This window comes from Triticum aestivum, chromosome 6D, assembly GCF_018294505.1.
Source record: "Triticum aestivum cultivar Chinese Spring chromosome 6D, IWGSC CS RefSeq v2.1, whole genome shotgun sequence".
Taxonomy (NCBI): Eukaryota; Viridiplantae; Streptophyta; class Magnoliopsida; order Poales; family Poaceae; genus Triticum; species Triticum aestivum.
The window spans coordinates 46,224,012-46,231,594 of record NC_057811.1 but is presented as its reverse complement, the minus strand read 5'-3'; positions in this window follow the sequence as shown (position 1 = coordinate 46,231,594).

Below are 7,583 nucleotides of genomic sequence, written 5' to 3'. Positions count from 1 at the left end.
ATGTCTATCTGAGTGGGAGTTCATTAATCAGATGAACTTAATTATTATGAACATAGTCAAAAGGTCTTTGTAAATTATGTCATAGCTTACGATTTAGTTCTACTGTTTAAGATATGTTCCTAGAGAAAATTTAGTTGAAAGTTGGTAGTAGCAATTATGCAGACTGGGTCCGTAAACTGAGGATTGTCCTCATTGCTGCACAGAAGGCTTATGTCCTTAATGCACTGCTCGGTGTGCTGAACCTCAGCGTCGTCTGTAGATGTTGCGGAACATCTGACATACACGTTTTGATGACTACTTGATAGTTCAGTGCGTAATGCTAACGGTTTAGAATTGTGGCACCAAAGACGTTTTGAAACGTCGCAGAACATATGAGATGTTCCGAAGACTGAAATTGGGATTTCAGACTAGTGCCCACGTCAAGAGGTATGAGACCTCTGACAAGTTTCTTAAGCCTGCAAACTAAGGGAGAAAAGCTCAATCGTTGAGCATGTGCTCAGATTGTCTGAGTACTACGATCACTTGAATCGAGTGGGAGTTAATCTTCCAGATGAGATAGTGATGGTTCTCCATAGTCACTGCCACCAAGCTATTAGAGCTTCGTGATGAAATATAACATATCAGGGATAGTCATGATGATCCTTGAGCTATTCGCGATGTTTGACACCGTGAAAGTAGAAATCAAATAGGAGCATCAATTGTTGATGGTTAATAAAAAAACCACTAGTTTCAAGAAGGTCAAGGGCAAAAGGGATACTTCATGAAACAACAAATCATTTGCTGCTCTAGTGAAGAATCCCAAGGTCAAACCCAAACCCGAGACTAAGTCCTCCTGTAATGAGGGGAACGGTCACTGAAGCAGAACTACCCTAGATACTATGTAGATGAGAAGGCAGGCAAGGTTGACAGAAGTATATTGGATTTACATTATATGAATGTGTACTTTACTAGTACTCCTAGCAGCACTAGGGTATTAGATACCGGTTCGGTTGCTAAGTGTTAGTAACTCGAAATAAAAGCTACGGAATAAACGGAGACTAGCTAAAGGTGAGATGACGATATGTGTTGGAAGTGTTTCCAAGGTTGATGTGATCAAGCGTCGCATGCTCCCTCTACCATCGAGATTGGTGTTAAACCTAAATAATTGTTATTTGGTGTTTGCGTTGAGCATAAACATGATTGGATTATGTTTATCGCAATACGGTTATTCATTTAAGGAGAATAATGGTTACTCTGTTTATTTGAATAATACCTTCAATGGTCTTGCACCTAAAATGAATCTCGATCGCAGTGATACACATGTTCATGACAAAAGATATAAGATAGTAATGATAGTACCACATACTTGTGGCACTACCACTTGAGTCATATTGGTATAAAACGCATGAAGAAGATCCATGTAGATGGATCTTTGGACTCACTCGTTTTTGAAAAGATTGTGACATGCGAACCATGTCTATTGGTATATATGCATGAAGAAATTCCATGCAGATGGATCGTTTGGACTCACTTGATTTTGAATCACTTGAGACATGCAAATCATACCACATGGGCAAGATGACTGAAAGGCCTCGTTTTCAGTAAGATGGAACAAGAGAGCAACTTGTTGGAAGTAATACATTTTGATGTATGCAGTCCAATGAGTGCTGAGGCATGCAGTGGATATCGTTATGTTCTTACTTCACAGATGATTTGAGTAGATGCTGAGTGTATTTACTTGATGAAACACAAGTCTGAATTATTGAAAGGTTCAAGTAATTTTAGAGTGAAGTTGAAGATCGTCATGACAAGAGTATAAAAGGTCTGTGATATGATCATAGAGATGAGTATCTGAGTTACGAGTTTGGCACACAATTAAGACATTGTGGAAAGTGTTTCACAATTAATACCGCCTGGAACACCACAGTGTGATGGTGTGTCCGAACATCATAACTGCACCCTATTGGATATGGTGCATACCATGATGTCTCTTATCGAATTACCACTATCGTTTATGGGTTAGGCATTAGAGACAACCGCATTCACTTTAAAAGGGGCACCACGCAATTCCGTTGAGACGGCACCGATTAGAGAAACCTAAGTTGTCGTTTCTTAAAAGTTTGGGGCTGCGATGCTTATGTGAAAAGTTTCAGGCTGATAAGCTCGAACCCAAAGCGGATAAATGCATCTTCATAGAATACCCAAAACAGTTGGGTATACCTCCTATTTCAGATCTGGAAGCAAAAGTAATTGCTTCTAGAAACGGTTCCTTTCTCGAGGAAAAGTTTCTCTCGAAAGAATTGAGTGGGAGGATGGTGGAGACTTGATAAGGTTATTGAACCGTCACTTCAACTAGTGTGTAGCAGGGCACAGGAAGTTGTTCCTATGGCACCTACACCAATTGAAGTGGAAGCTTATGATAGTGATCATGAAACTTCGGATCAAGTCACTACCAAACCTCGTAGGTCGACAAGGATATGTACTACTCCTGAGTTGTACGGTAATCCTGTCTTAGATATCATGTTGTTAGACAATACTGAACCTACGAGCTATGGAGAAGCGATGGTGGGCCCATATTCCGACAAATGGTTAGAAGCCATGAAATCCGAGATAGGATCCATGTATCAGAACAAAGCATGGACTTTGGTGAACTTGCCCGATGATCAGCAATCCATTGAGATAAATGGATCTTTAAGAAGAAGACGGACATGGACGGTAATGTTACCGTCTATGAAGCTCGACTTGTGGCAAAGAGTATTTTCACAAGTTCAAGGAGTTGACTACGATGAGATTTTCTCATCCGTAGCGATGCTTAAGTCCGTCAGAATCATGTTAGCATTAGCTGCATTTATGAAATCTGGCAGATGGATGTCAAAACAAGTTTCCTTACCAGTTTTCGTAAGGAAAGGTTGTATGTGATACAATCAGAAAGGTTTTGTCAATCCTAAGGATGCTAAAAGGTATGCTAGCTCTAGCGATCCTTCCATGGGTTAGAGCAAGCATCTCAGATTCAGAATATACGCTTTGATGGAGTGATCAAAGTTTTTGGGTTTATACAAAGTTTGTTAGAAACTTGTATTTACAATAAAGTGAGTGGGAGCGCTACAACATTTCGGATAAGTATATGTGAATGACATATTGTTGATCCGAAATGATGTAAAATTTCTGGAAAGCATAAAGGGTTGTTTAAAAGGAGTTTTTCAAAGGAAGACCTGGATAAAGCTGCTTACATATTGGGCATCAAGATCTATAGAGATAGATCAAGATGCCTGATGATACTTTCAAAGAACGCACACCTTGACATGATTTTGAAAGAGTTCAAAATAGATCAGCAAAGAAGGAGTTCTTGGCTGTTTTACAAGGTGTGAGTATTGAGTAAGACTCAAGACCTGACCACAGCAGAAGAGAGAGAAAGGACGAAGGTCGTCCCCTATGCTTTAGACGTAGGCTCTACAATATGCTATGCTGTGTACCGCACATGAAGTGTGCCTTGCCATGCGTTGGTCAAGGGGTACAATAGTGATCCGAGAATGGATCACATGACAGCGGTCGAACTTATCCTTAGTATCTAGTGGACTAAGGAATTTTCTCGATTATGGAGGTGAAAAGGAGTTCGTCGTAAAGGGTTACGTCGATGCGAACTTTGACACTAATCCGGATGACTCTAAGTAGTAGACAGGATTCGTATAGTAGAGCAGTTATTTGAAATAGCTCCAAGTTGCGCGTGGTAGCATCCACAAGATGACATAGATATTCGTAAAGCACACACGGATCTGAAAGGTTCAGACCCGTTGACTAATAACCTCTCTCACAAGCATAACATGATCAAACCAGAACTCATTGAGTGTTAATCACATAGTGATGTGAACTAGCTTGTTGACTCTAGTAAACTCTTTGGATGTCGGTCACATGGTGATGTGACCTGTGAGTGTTAATCACATGGTGATGTGAACTAGATTATTGACTCTAGTGCAAGTGGGAGACTGTTGGAAAAATGCCCTAGAGGCAATAATAAATTGGTTATTATTATATTTCCTTGTTCATAATAATCGTTTATTATCCATGCTAGAATTGTATTGATAGGAAACTCAGATACATGTGTGGATACATAGACAACACCATGTCCCTAGTAAGCCTCTAGTTGACTAGCTCGTTGATCAATAGATGGTTACGGTTTCCTGACCATGGACATTGGATGTCGTTGATAACGGGATCACATCATTAGGAGAATGATGTGATGGACAAGACCCAATCCTAAGCCTAGCACAAGATCATGTAGTTCGTTTGCTAAGAGCTTTTCTAATGTCAAGTATCATTTCCTTAGACCACGAGATTGTGCAACTCCCGGATACCGTAGGAATGCTTTGGGTGTACCAAACGTCACAACGTAACTGGGTGGCTATAAAGGTGCACTACAGGTATCTCCGAAAGTGTCTGTTGGGTTGGCACGAATCGAGACTGGGATTTGTCACTCCGTGTAAACGGAGAGGTATCTCTGGGCCCACTCGGTAGGACATCATCATAATGTGCACAATGTGACCAAGGAGTTGGTCACGGGATGATGTGTTACGGAACGAGTAAAGAGACTTGCCGGTAACGAGATTGAACAATGTATCGGGATACCGACGATCGAATCTCGGGCAAGTAACATACTGATAGACAAAGGGAATTTTATACGGGATTGATTGAATCCTCGACATCGTGGTTCATCCGATGAGATCATCGTGGAACATGTGGGAGCCAACATGGGTATCCAGATCCCGCTGTTGGTTATTGGCCGGAGAACGTCTCGGTCATGTCTGCATGGTTCCCGAACCCGTAGGGTCTACACACTTAAGGTTCGGTGATGCCAGGGTTGTCGAGATATTAGTATGCGGTAACCCAAAAGTTGTTCGGAGTCCCGGAAGAGATCCCGGACGTCACGAGGAGTTCCGGAATGGTCCGGAGGTAAAGATTTATATATGGGAAGTCTTATTTTGGTCGCCGGAAAAGTTTCGCGCATTATCGGTATTGTACCGGGAGTGCCGAAAGGGGTCCGGGGGTCCACCAGCCCCCGAGGGGGGCACATGGGCTGTAGGGGTGTGCGCCTTCGCCTATATGGGCCAAGGGCACCAGCCCCAAGAGGCCCATGCGCCAAGAGATAAGGGAAAGGGAGAGTCCTAAAGGGGGAAGGCACCTCCGAGGTGCCTTGGGTAGGATGGACTCCTCCCTGGCCGCACCCTTCCTTGGAGGAAGGGCCAAGGCTGCGTCCCCCCCTCTCCCTTGGCCCTATATATAATGGGGGGAAGGGAGGGCAGCAAAAGCTAAGCCCTGGCGCCTCCCTCTCCCTCCCATGACACATCTCCCTCCTCCCGCAGCGCTTGGCGAAGCCCTGTTGGAATCCCGCTACTTCCACCACCACGCCGTCGTGGTGCTGGATCTCCATCAACCTCTCCTCCCCCTGCTAGATCAAGAAGGAGGAGACGTCGCTGCTCCGTACGTGTGTTGAACGCGGAGATGCCGTCCGTTCGGCGCTAGGATCATCGGTGATTTGGATCACGACGAGTATGACTCCATCAACCCCGTTCTCTTGAACGCTTCTGCTCGCGATCTACAAGGGTATGTAGATGCACTCCTTCCCTCTCGTTGCTAGTAAACTCCATAGATTGATCTTGGTGATGCGTAGAAAATTTTGAATTTCTGCTACGTTCCCCAACACCCGGCACCCCGACACGACACCCCGACCCCTAGACCCCCGACCCCGACACCCCGACCCCGACCCCGAGCCTGACCCGACACCCCGACCCCGACACCGACACGGCACCCCGACCCCGACCCGGCACCCCGACCCGACACCCCGACCCCGAGACCCCGACCCCGACCCCGACACGGCACCCCAACACCGACACGACACCCCGACCCCCGACACCTCCCGAAAAGGTGTTCTTTGGCCTTTCAGAGGCCGACGGGGTCATATATTTGTGAACTATTAGTTAGGTCATATATTTTTCGATTTTGTTATGAAAAACATCATATATAATTGTGTTGAGCGGGTAGTTTTAAATGTGCAGTTGTTTCATCACTGCGAGGTTTGGTGTTCGACGACCTCGCCGTGCGTTTGACGAGCTCTGCCCCTTCGTTCGTGGGTGAGCACAAATGACATGTCCTCCTCCCCCATTAATTATTTGATCTATTCCGATGAAACTTGATAGCTAGCTATATATGTGTCTTGAATCATCAGTATGCGTAACCAATATGTGTCTCCCGTTCGAAAGCGTCATAGTTATAAATATGCATGCATTTGCATATTTATAACCTTGATTCTTTTGAATTATCCAACGCTATCCATGGACAGCCCGAGTATGTTTAGATTGGGTTCGTTTTCCCGTATGCTTTGCTCCGGATCCGACGCATAAATTTCGTCAGTGCCTCCCCTGTTGTTTCCGGGTACACATCCTCTCTGTTTATTGTAGAGACGTGTATCAGGAGAACAACGGGGAGGTGCTGCCGAAATTTTGCGTAGGATCCGGAGCATAGCATGGGAAAATGAACCCAATCTAAACATACTCGGGTGGGATTAGGACCTATCATTACCTATTAGAGTGTAGGTTGCATGGACGTAATAAAATTGACAAAGTAGATCAAGTGATGAATATATACATGGTGAATTATATATATATATATTTGTTGTGTGTCTAGTAGCTCTGAAAGTCAAGATGAGTGATCGTGCGTGGATGTACACCGGTCGCACTGGTCAGAACAAATGGAGCACTGAATGGTTCACAAAAACCAAGGGGTTTGTGCGAGCCGCATTTGCAAATGGCCAGAGGAAAACCTGGTGCCCCTGTTTACGGTGCGGCAATTGGGACAAGAGGACGGAGGCTGAAATGGGCAAACACCTGCAGAAGAGTGGTTTTATGCCCGATTATACGGTGTGGACATTTCATGGTGAGTCTGCCCAACGTGACCGAGCTGAGGTGGATCGTCGTCGCACCGACGAGCATGGTACCGGGATGGAAAACATGGTGCAAGACTTCGATGATGCTCGGGATTCGGACGAGGAGATGGAGGAATCTGCAAAGGCCTTCAATGAAATGTTGGAGTCTTCAAAACGTCCGCTCCATGAGCACACTGAGCTTTGTCAGTTGGATGCCATCTCGCAAGTAATGGCTCTGAAGGCTCAGTTCAACTTGGGCAGAGAATGCTACGATGCAATGATGACAGTATTTGGACGCTTTCTACCCAAAGGCCATGTAATGCTTGCAAACCTGTACCAGTCGGACAAAATCCTCCGTGCACTGAAGATGCCCTATGATAAGATACATGCCTGTGAGAAAGGATGTGTCTTGTTTAGGCTTGACTATGCGGACTTGAACTATTGTCCCATTTGCAAGTCTTCCAGGTATGTTGTGGTAGACAACGGTATGGGTGAGAAGACACAGACCAAAATCTCCGTTAGTGTTCTTCGGTATATGCCAATCGTACCAAGACTTCAACGACTTTTCATGGTCGAAGAGACGGCCAGACAGATGACATGGCACAAAACGGGCAAAAGAACCGAACTAGATGCAGATGGGAATCTGATGATTGTACACACATCGGATGGTGTTGCGTGGAAAAAGTTT